The 14,442-nt window shown below is 45.2% G+C and overlaps 1 long non-coding RNA gene across 1 annotated transcript; it reads right to left on the bottom strand.

The window, feature by feature from the left end:
- Positions 1-5,925: 5,925 nt before the first annotated feature.
- LOC125531458 lies at positions 5,926-9,308 on the bottom strand. Its single transcript, XR_007293241.1, has 2 exons — positions 8,887-9,308; positions 5,926-8,073 (listed from the first exon to the last, which is right to left on the bottom strand). It is a non-coding gene; the product is annotated as an uncharacterized LOC125531458 (long non-coding RNA).
- Positions 9,309-14,442: the final 5,134 nt, after the last annotated feature.

Genomic DNA, 14,442 nt, shown 5'->3' with positions numbered 1-14,442 from the left:
TTCTTTCGTTGCTTACGAGGAGGAGGAGAAGGACTACGACGCGCCGGAGCAGCCAGAGCGGCGGCGGGTCTCTTCCGCCCTTGCTGACGAGACGGAGAAGGGGGAGGCTGGCTGCTCGGGCGCGCCGGCGCAGGCGGAGAAGGAGGTGGAGTGCAGCCACGCGCCGGAGAAGGAGGCAGAGTGCCCTGATCACTCGCCGAAGGAGGAGGCGGAGTGCCCTGACTCGCCGGAGGAGGAGGAGGAGGCAGAGGCATCCAGTTCGGAAGGTTGATGAGCTCCTTCCGCCATAGGCATGGAATTTTCAGAGGAGAACCCAGCCGAGTCTCCCCTTCATCGGTAGGGTGGTCAAGCTCGAGGTCCTCAAATCCCTTCGTTGTTTCGTCCACAGTCACTCTAGCATATCCTTCTGGAATTGGACGACAGTGAAAAGTTGCATCGGGTTCAGGAGGTCGAACAGAGCCGACAGCCGCCTTGCCTTTGAAGTTCCGCCATTGCGTCATACGGTGGCAATGTTGAGATTCCATGATAGCATCCACGGGGTAGCTAGCAGGGGCCGTGAAGACAGGCTCTAGCTGAAGCAGCTCGGTGGAAGCCACGCTACTTCTCCGTTGAGATGGCGGGGTAGCTTCGGCAGGTCCCTTGTTGCGAACTGCTTCTCGTTTCTCTATCGCTTGTACCCTTGCGTGCAGCGCATGCAGTTGGGTCTGCTCCACTTTCTTCCCACTCTCCTGGCATTTGTAACCGCCTGCGTCCGGAAACCCAGCCTTCCACGAAATGGAGCCTGGTGTGCCTCGTGTCCGTCTAGGGTGCTCAGGATTCCCAAGGGCCATTGTGAGCTCGTCGTTCTCTCTATCTGGAACGAACGTCCAATGCTGCGCTGCGGCGATATAGTACTTAAGCTTCATGACGGGTATTCGCAGTTCTCGTTCGTCCAAACACACTTCCCTGTTACAGGGTCCAAGATTCCGCCAACCCCGAAGAACCAAGTCCGGCAACGGTCTGGCCAGTTCAATGTCTCTGATTCGACCCCTTTATCAAGCAGGTCATTCTTAGCCTTGGCAAACAGGCTGGGCTTTGAGGTAGCTGTTGGGGAACGTAGTAATTTCAAAAAAATTCCTACGCACACGCAAGATCATGGTGATGCATAGCAATGAGAGGGGAGAGTGTGATCTACGTACCCTTGTAGATCGACAACGGAAGCGTTAACTTGGTTGATGTAGTCGTACGTCTTCACGGCCCGACCGATCAAGCACCGAAACTACGGCACCTCCGAGTTCTAGCACACGTTCAGCTCGATGATGATCCCCGGACTCCGATCCAGCAAAGTGTTGGGGAAGAGTTCCGTCAGGACGACGGCGTGGTGACGATCTTGATGTACTACTATCGCGGGGCTTCGCCTAAGCACCGCTACAATATTATCGAGGACTATGGTGGAAGGGGGCACCGCACACGGCTAAGAATATGATCACGTGGATCAACTTGTGTCTCTAGGGGTGCCCCTGCCTCCGTATATAAAGGTTCCAGAGGGGGAGGCCGGCCGGTCATCATAGGGTGCGCCAGGAGGAGTCCTACTCCCTCTTCAACTAGGTTTGTCGTCAATACTTCAAAACCAACTAGGGGTGGCACTAGATGCACTTACAGTCACGATCCAAAAGAATCGAAAACGGTTCGGTAATTAACGCGTCCGTTAATTATTAATTAATGACTCATTAATTTTCCCATGCAGCAAAAATATAGACAACGTGCATAGCTCTGTCCTCGGCTCAATCCCGCAACCCGCGGCGCGTCATGACGAGGCAAGGCGTGGCGTGGCGAGGCGAGCGAGGAGGAGGAGCGCGTGTAGGTCTCCTCTTCTCATGCTCATACAAGTGGTAGAAGAGCTGACCTTATAAAGAGGTGCAACTCTCTCTCAACTTCCGGGGTGAGACTAAACTTTAGCCTCACTCACTCCACTCACATGTGTGCATGAATGAGCCAAAAGAATTTCAGAATTTTAGTTAGGCTTTGGGCCAAAGGCCTACTAGCAAAATTCCAACACCAAACACATTCCCTGTCGAGCTTGGTCCCTATCATCGTGTGAATGAATGCATGGCCTATGTTTAAGTGGTTTTGTAATGGAGAGATATTTGCGTGTTTGTGAACTACAATTGTGGCATGGAGTGTTTCCGTAAGAACTTTGTGGATTGATGGTAATTCAACATGGTAATTAATGGTTCTAGTTATTCGGGGCGGGTTTGATTATTTGAACGATGTTGGCGAAGGTCGATATAGCCATCCAACCGCAAGGGGCGGGTTTCCGGAGGAGCAATGCTACACGCACGGGCGTTTTTTACAGAGAATTACGGGGATGCTTAGCTGGAATAAACTGATTGGAAGAAAAGGGGATGAGGGGCCCACACCTCCTAAAAATCAGGGGGGTGGTGGAGATTAATTAGCAATAGTATCCTGCAAAACGCCCGTATTACTCCGTTGATATAGAATTTTCGTTTCTAGAGCATCTGTGCTCGTTGGGATATTTTGGAGGCTCGTCTTGATCGCAAAGAGGCAATTGGAAAAAAAATACAAACCACCCCAGCCAAGCAGGTTGGCGGCATCTTGCAAAAGCTTGTATTTTTTACATTGGGGCCTTTGAGGCTGGTTATAGTGAGGAGTAATTTATATTAGTGTCATGTATATAACATTAATCTAAGTTATTATATTTATAGTGCAAAGTAATATAATACTAGTGTCATAGATGGTCTCATTTATTAGCTTGTAGACTCATCCTTTTTTGAAAAGCGTTATGTTACAGTAACATATTATGTTACTCTAAACACTTCTCTCCTTATTAACTACTCCCTCCGGTCCTTTTTAGTCTACATATAATTTTTATCTCAAGTCAAAGCATCTTTATTTTGACCGAATTTATAAAAAAAAATATTAACATTTACGATGCCAAATCAATTTTGTTAGATTCATTACGAAATATAGTTTCATAGGATATATTTGGTATGGTAGATATTGATATTTTTTAATATACATTTGGTCAAACTTTGCAAAGTTTAACTTGACCCAAATCTAATATGCAGAGTAAAAAGGACCGGAGGGAGTACATGCCACATAACCCGCAAAAAAAAGACATGCCACATAAGCAAAATTTTCTTGAAGTGTGTTATGTCACTATCTAAGTTACTCCCACTATGACTAGCCTGACAACCACAAATTGATGCACATTAATGTTGGCAATTAGGGGGTCGTCTTTTGAACATGCCTGATTTTTTCAAGCAGGTTGTAAATGCATCCACGATCACATTCTGCAGAAGAGACTTTGCAACCATGTGTTCGCTGCAGCACGTGGGGGCATGGGTGGCGAGTGAGCTCGGGCGTGCTGGCGCTCAGTCCATGGGAGCGGCCATGGTCACAATGCCCAGCCACTGGGAATAAAAACAACTTACGACAAGGTAACGGAGGAGCAGTGGGGTGGCGGGGTAGGGGAGCAGAGACGCGACGAGATAGACTGGGATGGGCCGCCGGCGAGGCGGCTAGCTCGGGTTCTTGGAGCGGGCATACGCAGCAGAGAAACATGAATGTGAGGTTGCAGGCAGGGTTCACTCATGTACACCACGCCAAAGCGGGCGCGTCTGGGCATGACCGGTCGTCCTCATATCGTCCCCAAATATGAGACGGGTTTGAGGTACGCCAGACAGCTCGGATGTATAAGGGGGCTTTAAGGAATCTGCTTGGGTCGCTTTTATTTGACGGGGCACGGTATGGACTGTCCGCCCGGGCATTTAGGGAGGTGAGGGAGTACTGGATTAAGGGGTCTTCGGACAGCTGGATTATATCCTTTGGCCGGACTATTGGACTATGAAGATACAAGATTGAAGATTTCGGCTCGTGTCCGGATGGGACTCTACTTGGCGTGGAAGGCAAGCTAGGCAATACGGATATACATATCTCCTCCTTTGTAACCGACCTTGTGTAACCCTAACCTTTTCCGGTGTCTATATAAACCAGAGGGTTTTAGTCCGTAGGACAAGATACAATCATACCATAGGCTAGCTTCTAGGGTTTAGCCTCTCTGATCTCGTGGTAGATCTACTCTTGTACTACCCATATCATCAATATTAATCGAGCAGGACGTAGGGTTTTACCTCCATCAAGAGAGCCCGAACCTGGGTAAAACTTCGTGTCTCCTGCTTCCTGTTACCATCCGCCTAGACGCACAGTTCGGGACCCCCTACCCGAGATCCGCCGGTTTTGACACCGACATTGGTGCTTTCATTGAGAGTTCCTCTGTGTCGTCGCCGTTAGGCTTGATGGCTCCTTCTATCATCGTTAGCGATGCAGTCCAGGGTGAGACTTTTCTCCTCGGACAGATTTTCGTATTCGGCGGCTTTGCACTACGGGCCAATTCGCTTGGCCATCTGGAGCAGATTGAAAGCTACGCCCCTGGCCATCAGGTCAGGTTTGGAAGGTTAAACTACATGACCGATATCCGCGGAGACTTGATCTTCGACGGATTCGAGCCTCTGCCTTGTGCGTCACGTGGTCATGATGAGTATGATTTAGCTCTACCATCCGACAATGTTCAGGAGATCGCACTGGCAGCCGCTCCGACCCTTAATTCGGAGCCAGTTGCCCCGTCCATGGACGGGTGGATGGACCCCGCCACGGAGGCCTTACCCTCATCGGCGATCGAGCCGAACATCAACCTTACTCATCTTCCAGTACTATATCATGAGCCAAAGTAACTAAACATCCTCCATCACCTTTTGCAAATCTCAGAACCTCCAATCCTTAATGCACTAAACTGACTTTCACCACAACCAGTTCTTTCCCTCATCACCCCGCTCGAATGAAAAGGAGACTGAAAAGAAAGCGATATAAGTACATCACAAGGAATCAGATGAGGGCTATTGACAATCCATAAATCCCATGAGTCCTACGGGTGGTATACATGAATAACCAAATGTCATTTACAATTCTCCTGAAGGTGGGTAAATAGAATGTTTAACCAAAGCACATCTTACAACCACATATTAGAGGTTTGATATCTTTCAGGCCAATTGCAAAAAATGATGAACACTCTGACTACACTAAGAGAATGGATGCGACGTGATGTGAAACATATACCGACAATGCATCATGTAAAGGGTTAGTGGTGGTACTGATTATTTGTTGTTATTAGCAAATCCTTTTAGAGACTATGGATGACTAACACGATGTTGCAATCAATTTGTAATTAAAGAGACCAAAATTTCTTTTTTTTTAAACCAGAAAGTCCTTGCGCTGGAGTTCAGACAAACCCCTCAATAACATGACCAAATTTGTTTTGGCTCTGTTGTACAGACTTGTGAAGCTGATAAGAAATCATCAAAGTTATGGCTCTAGTAAGCGTGCACGTGCAACGCATGTCTGACAAATATTACACTCGGATGGGGAAATTAACTTTGGGGAAGTGGCGCCGGCGTCTCCTTAGTTTGGTCGGCACACATGGGTCTGTTGGTTGGATGTCGCGGCTCATGATTGTGTCTGTGTGTGTGTGAGGGAGAGAGAGTCATCATTCCTTCCTGTACCCTCGTCTACCTTATTAACATAATTTGAGGGACCTAAATAAAAACTTACAGAACAGGACTACGAAACAAACATCTAGCTCATACTGGCTGTACCCTCGTCTACCTTATTAACATAATTTGAGGGACCTAAATAAAAACTTACAGAACAGGACTACGAAACAAACATCTAGCTCATACTGGAAAATTGGAAAGCTTGACCCTATCACCCTGTGTGATGTGAGGTACAGAGAAAACCAAGTCATTAGAGGCAATTGCTCTTTATTGCCCTACTGTATACAATAAGTTTCTCTACTTCAGGTTACAAGTTCTTTCAAAAATACAATTCACTCATAATTCTATTAAATGTAGTAATGTTCAAGATGAAATATCAATTAGAGATGCACCAATTTCCTTATTCATAAGGTGATGAAAGGAAGTCATTTGAATTTTGAAGTTACATTTCAAAAACTGTCTTGCAAAATTAGCAGGATACAAACATTAATACAACTGTGACATCCTTATTCAAGATACATCATGCAGAAATCTACCACCACAGATTGCTCTTGCATGATTGTTGTTGGACCTAGGGATGCCGCTGACACTTACTCAAGCCATAGACGTTGATTTCAGGAGTAGAACTTGCCAGGCCATCAGGTGTCTGTTTCAAGGTGTACGCCTGCAGTGTTGCATGTGCTCAGTCACTCGAGTTGCAGTTATGTTCCTCAAACCAAGAAATTACCCAAATTACAATTATAATGCACAAATCATCTCTGAAATCCCAACCCATATTGTAAAGCTTGAAGGCTACACCTTTGAGAGCTTCAGCCAAAAAAGAAACAAATATCAGTAGTATGTACAAATATTAAGAGACCTGATGTATTTGGATTCTTTTATTTGCATGGAAGACAATAAACAGACATCGGTGGCACCCAAGTAGCAAGGCAAGACATAACCAGACACACATTAACATGTTAATTGTTACAATATGTATTTTAAATAGAACGGAGCAAAGAGTAATACATTCCTTGAATTATGATCCAAGGTGACTTTTTCATACTCCTTTTTTTATAGTGTAGGTGTAAGAAGGAACTCTTATATATTGAAGGTGGTTTTTCCCAGTCAACTCGTTGCAGTTTTAGTGGGTGGTGGCTTCCACTGTAACTCTGAACCTCTATTTCCCTTTGGGGCGGTGTAAGAAGGAACTCTTATATATTGAAGGTGGTTTTTCCCAGTCAACTCGTTGCAGTTTCAGTGGGTGGTGGCTTCCACTGTAACTCTGAACCTCTATTTCCCTTTGGGGCGGTGTAAGAAGGAACTCTTATATATTGAAGGTGGTTTTTTCCAGTCAACTCATTGCAGTTTCAGTGGGTGGTGGCTTCCACTGTAACCCTGAACCTCTATTTCCCTTTTGGGCAACTCCAAATATTTGAGTTTCACAACCATTAAGTCAATAGTATGCATATCTTTTCAGCTAGCTTGTTATTTCTGGATGTTACAATACCTTCCCGTGTGAATGAAATGGTGCATAGTGCAGGCAGGCATAGATGTACAACAATATGCCCTTCCTAACAATATCCACCCCAGTTCCTGAATTCATTTTTATGCTCTAACTTATCCTTGGGGATAAAGGAAAATTTTGTGACTGGGAAAATGCACTACTAAGAACTATCTGATGAAACTACTTGACAAGAATTTAATCCTCAGCAAGATGAGAATCAGAGCAAAGAGTAACAGTTTATACATGTAGTTGTAACTAACCTGGCCTGATAGCAGCATAGAGGCCATCAAGATCATACCTTCCCATGCTATAATTAGTATTCCATAGAATGTAGAATAAAAAGAGAAGCACACTATATTTAGTTAGCTCAGAATGTTCTCATCAAGTTGTGGTTCTGAACTTCTGATTGTGAGCTCAGCAGTCAAGTACTCCCTCTTTAAATTAATATAAGAGCGTCTCGATTACTAAAGTAGTGATCTAAACGCTCTTATATTAGTTTACGGAGGGAGTAATAAGAGTAAGCAAGTAATTAAGTACCAGATACCAAGCGAGTGTACGACAATCTACCCATCTTGGACTTCACTTGTCAAGACAATGATCATGAAGAGGTAGAAAATCTAATTGCAGAGCATGATGAGAAACTCGAGCGACAGCTTGAGAAACACCCATACCTAGAGAAGGGAAACTGTTTGAAATGTTAAAAGTAAGGCGACGTCCCAACTCTAAGTATAATCCATTTCAGTAAATCTTGACCTTGCGGGATGGTATATCTAACTTGGAAGATACTCCACAGGCTGTAAACGTTGTTCTTCTCACTGTCACTTGACAATGGCAGTTAGACATTCACTTGTCTAAAGATCACCTGCTAATTATGTAGCAATACTGAATGTGCAACATGCAACGCACCATCTTGTTCTCTAACTCCATGAAAAATAGGAAATGATCTTGTACCCCAATATTATCGTCATATAATTATACTGACCAGTATTCACTTATTTCTGCCGAACTTGCAATACTGCTGATCATCATCGAGAGATCCTAGCCAAAATTGAACAAAAAAATAGAGCTTCAACAATTAATAAATATCAGTGCACGTAGCTTTAATCCAGGGCAATTTAAATGGTGACTCTTAAATTTAGAAGAATATGAAATGGATCAGCATGTGCCTAGGAGAGGTCTAGTAATTCTTCACTTATACTGTTATACATACGTGACGATGGAACAATATGTGATGGCACAAAACACAAAAAATGCAATCCTTCTCGAGCTTGGAGTGGTGCTGTGCTATGGCCGCATTGGCAATCACCAAACAAAACTGAAGTTATCTTTGCCTTTTTGGGACCGTTTACGAAGACATATAACATGTTATAAAGTAATCATACATCATGATATAAAGTAAGCACAACATGTCAACATTCTGTCCAACAGTTAGTGTGCAGCCAACTGTGGGTCAAATATGTCTCAGTTCAGAGCAGCAGGGACCAGGGACTTGAAGTTGACAACACTAAACTTGAGATGGCAATCATCAGTATGTATCTTTTCTACCAAGGACTGTCGAAAGCGTGCTCATTTTTTCATGTATACAAGCATGGTTTACTCTCAGATACAAATGGGAAATTTGACCTGGATGCAAATGTGCAACAAAGTAAAAGGAAAATGAAGTCTTCAGTTTGATTGTAGTTAGTGGGTTGTGTGACTTTGATGACATAAACAGGTTCTGTTTTGTGATGTTTGCTGACGGCATACGACATGGGCGAGGAAAGGGTCGGAATGTACAGTTATTCAGTGCGTAGCATGAAATTCATATTTTTATAGAAAATATAAAGTCACTACAGAGTCCAGGTAGATAACCTCAATACAATGGATGATGAACTTCGAGTGGATACCAAGCATCAGCTGGACAGCATCCCTGGCTATTTTGTTCAAATAACTAACAAAAATTGTTAACATTGTAGCTATTATCAAAGGAATCAACATGACGAAAATAGCATACAGTAAAGCTGTGATCTGCGCCCGCACGCACGCATGAGGAACTCATCAGTACTTGGATATCTCTCTCTGCCTCACGCTCATCAGAAACTCACGCGGCATACAGAAACGTATAACCGAGCAAATTAAGAAGAGCATCCTCACCTCTTCCAGATTTCGCGCTGCGCCTGGCGGGGATGGAGCACCAGAGCCGGATCATCTGCGCGCAGACGCTCTGGATGTACGTCATCTCCCTCGACTCCCGCCGGGTCAGCGGCACCGAGAAGTAGTAGGAGGACGATGTGGGCGCCCATGAATTCCTAATACAAAGAACATGATGATGAAAAACTAATTCAAGCTGAACAGAATCAAATCCTACAGCTCATCCATCTTATGAGGAAAGGATTCCTGCTTCCAAAATGAAGATACCCTGCAAATAACATGGAAAATACAAGTGAGTTTGTACAACAAAGCTGATCCTATTGGAAAGTGCCTACTAATTCAGGATGAGCGGGTAAGAAAGCATCAGACTAATATGGTGCAGATTTTGATTGGCTATGGCACATGTAACTTTGAAATTGCCGTGAAGAAGCTAATATTCAAGGCACAAAATGAGATCTGAGATACAGTATAAATTGACAAGTAGATCTCAGTTTATCATCTGCTTTGAAATTAATTGGAATATAAAGAACTCTGCCACAAGGAAACGCACCCATAGCAGATCAGTCTGAATACAGGTAGCAACAAATCGAATTTGCATCACAACCTTTTCAGTTTCTGAACGGATAGAAGGGAGGAAAGAGCCGGGAAGTCTTACCAAGCAGGATTGGTGTCCGAGACGAAGTCATACTCGAGGGACAGGTAGTTGAGGTATCCGTCCATGTCGCCCACCACGCCGTCCTTCCGAAAGAACTCTGCCCCGCCGATCTTGCCCCCCTTCTCTCCCATGCCACGCGCCAGGGGCGGCGGCGGTCGGGGCGTAGGTTTAATTTCGTAGGTTAACCCTCGTAAAATTTTTTAGGACGATTTTCTGTCAATGAACCGTAGTGTTTCACAACTGACATCATACGAGCATACCGATTTTTATTTCGTGGTTCAAGGGCGGAGGGGGAATCGAAGGGATGCGGGAGGTGGGATCGAGGACGAAAAAAACCGTATCTGATGGGACGAAAATTGACCGGCGGTGACTACCAACTGCTCCATTAGGAGTAGAGATATCATAGATATGTCTTTTTTTTGTAGTGCTATTCAATCTATTTAAGCAAGCAGGCCGCGCCGACCAAACCCTTCCTCCAGTCTTCTGTCCTCTGCGCACACCGTCACTCACCAAGAAGTCCAAGTTCGCCAGGAACGTCTTGTTCTCGATGCAAGATGGTGCGGAGAAAGGTTATCGCCTCCTTATTCATGCTTATGTCTTGAGAGATTTGAAAAGAGCGCAATGCAAGGGTCTTTCGCAACACTGCCGCTACAACGATGATGGTCGTCGCGAAGATCAAAGAGGAGGCACATCTTTGGGCTATGGCAAGTGCCATCCACTTGAGTATTGTAATGCCGCGAAAGTAGTTCTTTGTTCCACGCTTTGCGGCTATTTGTCTAAAACCTTCTTCCTTAATTAATGAAAATGGCAAATATTTTGTCTTGATTAAAAAAAATGGTGGATTCGGATGAGCTCCGGATCCTGGCATCATCGCACACAGTTTCCATGCCCGTCATCCTCGATCGCTCCGTTAGTGCAGGAGGTCGTGCTTTCCTCCGTCGACGATGAGCAGAAGTAGCCGTCGTCCTTCCTTGACGAGGCGGCGCAGACCAGCACGGAGTTCCAGCGGATGATGGAGCTCACAATTTCGAGAGGTTGGGCCATGATTGTTGCTCGGCGGTACCCTAGCCGCCCTGCTGCCGCGTCACGGGTAGTCACGCTCACCCTCCGTGCAAACCGCGACATCGACATTCAAATTGGACGTTGTGTCAAGAAGGATCCCCGTCTCCACCACACAACCACAGTCACCAAATAGGAAGCCACATAAAAGATGAGGTGAAGGAGGAACCGCCCGCTGAATAAGGAGGAGGAGCCTGGCAATGCCGTAGCCAACACAGGCGGGTGCATCCTCCACTACCTCGGATGCGATGAATACTCATCATCCTCACACACGTACATTACGGCGGCCAATAGGGTTGATACCGACTAGGCGCATCGGGACGCCGAAACGCGACTTGTGGGGCGGCGTTCGCCATGTCCGACATCGCACCGGACTGGGTCATCACCGACTTGGACCTCGCGTTAGCCTGGGCCGAGGATCGGTCGAGGACCACGGCCAAAACATCCGCCGGTGCCGGCGCCGCCTCAGCGACTAGCTGGAAGGGCCACAATGACTCTGACAAGGACGATTCCGATGGCAAGGAAGGCAGCGGCGAAGATATGTACAATGCTGAGGGGGGCCGTGGCCTCCCAGCCCAAATGAGATTTATTTTTTACCTGGTAGTAGTCTGCAAACAATACACATGCTTTGGGAAAGACCCAGCATGCCATCCACATGCATGCAGCACATCCAAGCACATCTTTGCATCGTCAGTTCATCACACACGCACACAATTCAAGCTCGGCTGCTTCGCCTCTATTCTCCAGCCATGCTCGCGCACGTCTGATTGTCTCTATCCACGAACTAGGCAACTAGCCGCCCTGCCGCTGCACTCCCTTGACCCCGACGCTGACGAGAAGCTCGCCCTGATCGGCACGCGTGGCCTGCGAACATCCCGGCGCCGAGGAGGGGGAACAAGGGCCCGCCTAGGACCGTTGTCTTCGCCTCTTCGCCACTGGCCTGGCCCTCTATAGATTCTTGTCAAGCTCCGCCACTAGAGGGAGGCCATGCGTACGAGGTCACCGCCCGGTACCTCACATAGTTTAGTTTAGCATTTTTAATGTAGGTGTCCAATTTCGTTCGATTTGCATGTAATATATCGAGCTTCCTCAAATTTCGTTTGTTTTGTTCAATTTGAGTTAGAAATGTGGCAGACGTTTTGTGCAGATAGTTAGCTGGCCGGCCTTTTCATATCCGTGTCCAAGAATGCGTTCGACACGTCCACGGACGTTTAGTGTGTCGAATTTGATGTACGCATATCCGCAAAAAAAATGATGTACGTGGGAGATGCCTTTATCCTTGTGTGGATGGTCAGTAATCCATCTCTGTCGACAAGAAGTCATGGAGCTGATTAGCTTGCTTGGCTAGCTTGCACTTGCATAGAAAGGTACACGTTAAGCTATTCACGCTAGTTTATCGTACTTGTTTGCCATGTCGTTGTGATAGTGATATAATGTCATTTGCTTTAACTAGATAAGTACTTTGTTTTTTTTGGTCTGCATATAAGATTTGGTTAAAGTCAAACATTATAAAGCTTGACCCCGTTTGAGGTTTTTTCTGTGAGATAAAACCCTTTTCTTGCTTTTCTCTCGTTTTGCACATCTTCCGTGCCCATGATCACGTGATCCTTCATGTATTTCCTGTTGCTTTCTCCTAAATCAATGAAGCCGGCAAATCCGGATCTTTCAAAAAAAAAAGCTTGACCAACTTTGTAGAAAAAAAAATCAACATCCATAATTTTAAAGCTATATGATATGAAAAACAATTTCATGATGCATCTAATAATATTAATTTCATATTGTAAATCTTGATCTATTTTTTCTATTAACTTAGTTAAAATTAACAAAATTTGACTTTGATCAAATCTTATATGTAGACTAAAAAGAAACGAAGGGAGTAACATTTATCAACGCTAGCTGGATGTTGTATTCTTTTGACAGTACTCCATTATTGTCATTGGCTCCACTTCAGGCTCATAGATCAATCTCCACAGAGCAACACTGAGAGGTGGTGATCAGAGACATGAAGTGAGCTTCTTAGGTAGTAGATGCAGCTAGCTAGCATAGCTACACAAATCTAATCAAGATAAAGATGGGACTATTTGGGTGAACAAATGGTCGTGCAGAACAGCATGCAGCAGAAGCAAGATTTGACAATTGAGTAGAACATGATAGATTGACCGATTTGGATAGACCGGCATATGGATGCAGTCAGATCGTTGCCCCCAAGAGAATAGGATAGCTACGATATAGGGCGTGGGAGACAAGATCAGTGCACTATTTCTGTTTTTTGCACGAAACGACCGTCGTGTACTTACTCGTACCGCGTTATATGACCCCGTGTGATAAGATTGAGGCAATTGAAGTGGGCTTCCAGTCCCCAGTTCCGTCGCATTAGGTGATAAGTATGTTTGTCTCAAAAAGAAAAGTGATGAGTATGTTTTCTTCTTGCGGGAAAGGTGATAAGTATGTTTACCATCCCAAACTATACCAAGTGACTTTTTCCAGTAATTTAAACCCCTAACCTAATTAACCACCCGCTTGATTTGTTTTGTCTCAATGGTAAAGAGGTTTTTTTAATCAAAGATATAAGAGCACTTCTATACAGCCGACATTTTTTAACAACATGCACAAAACTGCCATTTGTACTTGTGTTTCTAAGGCTGGTTGTAATGGGAAGTATCATATATTCCCTCTGTTTTTATTTACTCCGCATTTTAGCTTTGCTTAAAGTCAAATTTTATAAATTTTGACAAAGTTTATAGACAGAAATAATAACATACTTCCTCCGTTCCGAAATAATTGTCGCTGGGGCATCGTTCCGACCAGGTGAAACAGTGTGAAAGTACAATACTACCCTGATTTGAAATCGATCGAAAGGCGTCTTCCTCTGTCGCTCCTCCCCTCCGCCAGGCTTCTCCGCCGTCGCTGCTCCCTTTCGCCGGGCTCCTCCGTCGTCCGCATCTCCGGCGTCAGTCCCCGCCGCGGTCCGCAGCTCCCTTGCCGACCGCCCTTCCCGCCGGCTGCCTGCTCAGCCACAACTTCGGATCCTTCGCTGCTGGCCACAGATCCTTCGACGGCCGCCTCCCCCCACTCCAATCAAGAGCTCGAGGTCAGGCGCTGCGCTGTCCACTTCTGTTGCTCCTCTCGTTTCTGCTCCTCTCCACTCCAATCAAGAGAATCTGCAATTGATCCAAAAAACAGGTCAATTGATGTCAATTTGATTAACTAAATCATCCAAAAACCAGAATGATAAGTCCATATGCTACTGTTGATCCCAAGACCGGAATGACAAGTCCAGGTGTTCCTCAATTGAGGAATTTGATTAACTAAATCATCCAAAAACCAGGATGATAAGGCCCCATGCTACTGTTGATCCCAATTTTGATGCATATCAATTTCTGTTTGAGTTGTCCATACTCAATTTGTATGTGTATATTTCTACTCATGCTTGTAATACTTCATTTAGTACAATTGTTCAGAGATCATTATGAACTTTAATATCAGTAACAGTACTCCAAGCAGTATTTTTCAGTAACAGTATTGTTCACAACAAGCAATATTGTTCAGAGATCATTTTCTTA

The sequence above is a fragment of the Triticum urartu genome, unplaced genomic scaffold, assembly GCF_003073215.2.
Source record: "Triticum urartu cultivar G1812 unplaced genomic scaffold, Tu2.1 TuUngrouped_contig_7140, whole genome shotgun sequence".
In the NCBI taxonomy this organism is placed as follows: Eukaryota; Viridiplantae; Streptophyta; class Magnoliopsida; order Poales; family Poaceae; genus Triticum; species Triticum urartu.
This window is presented reverse-complemented; position numbering and strand designations above follow the sequence as displayed.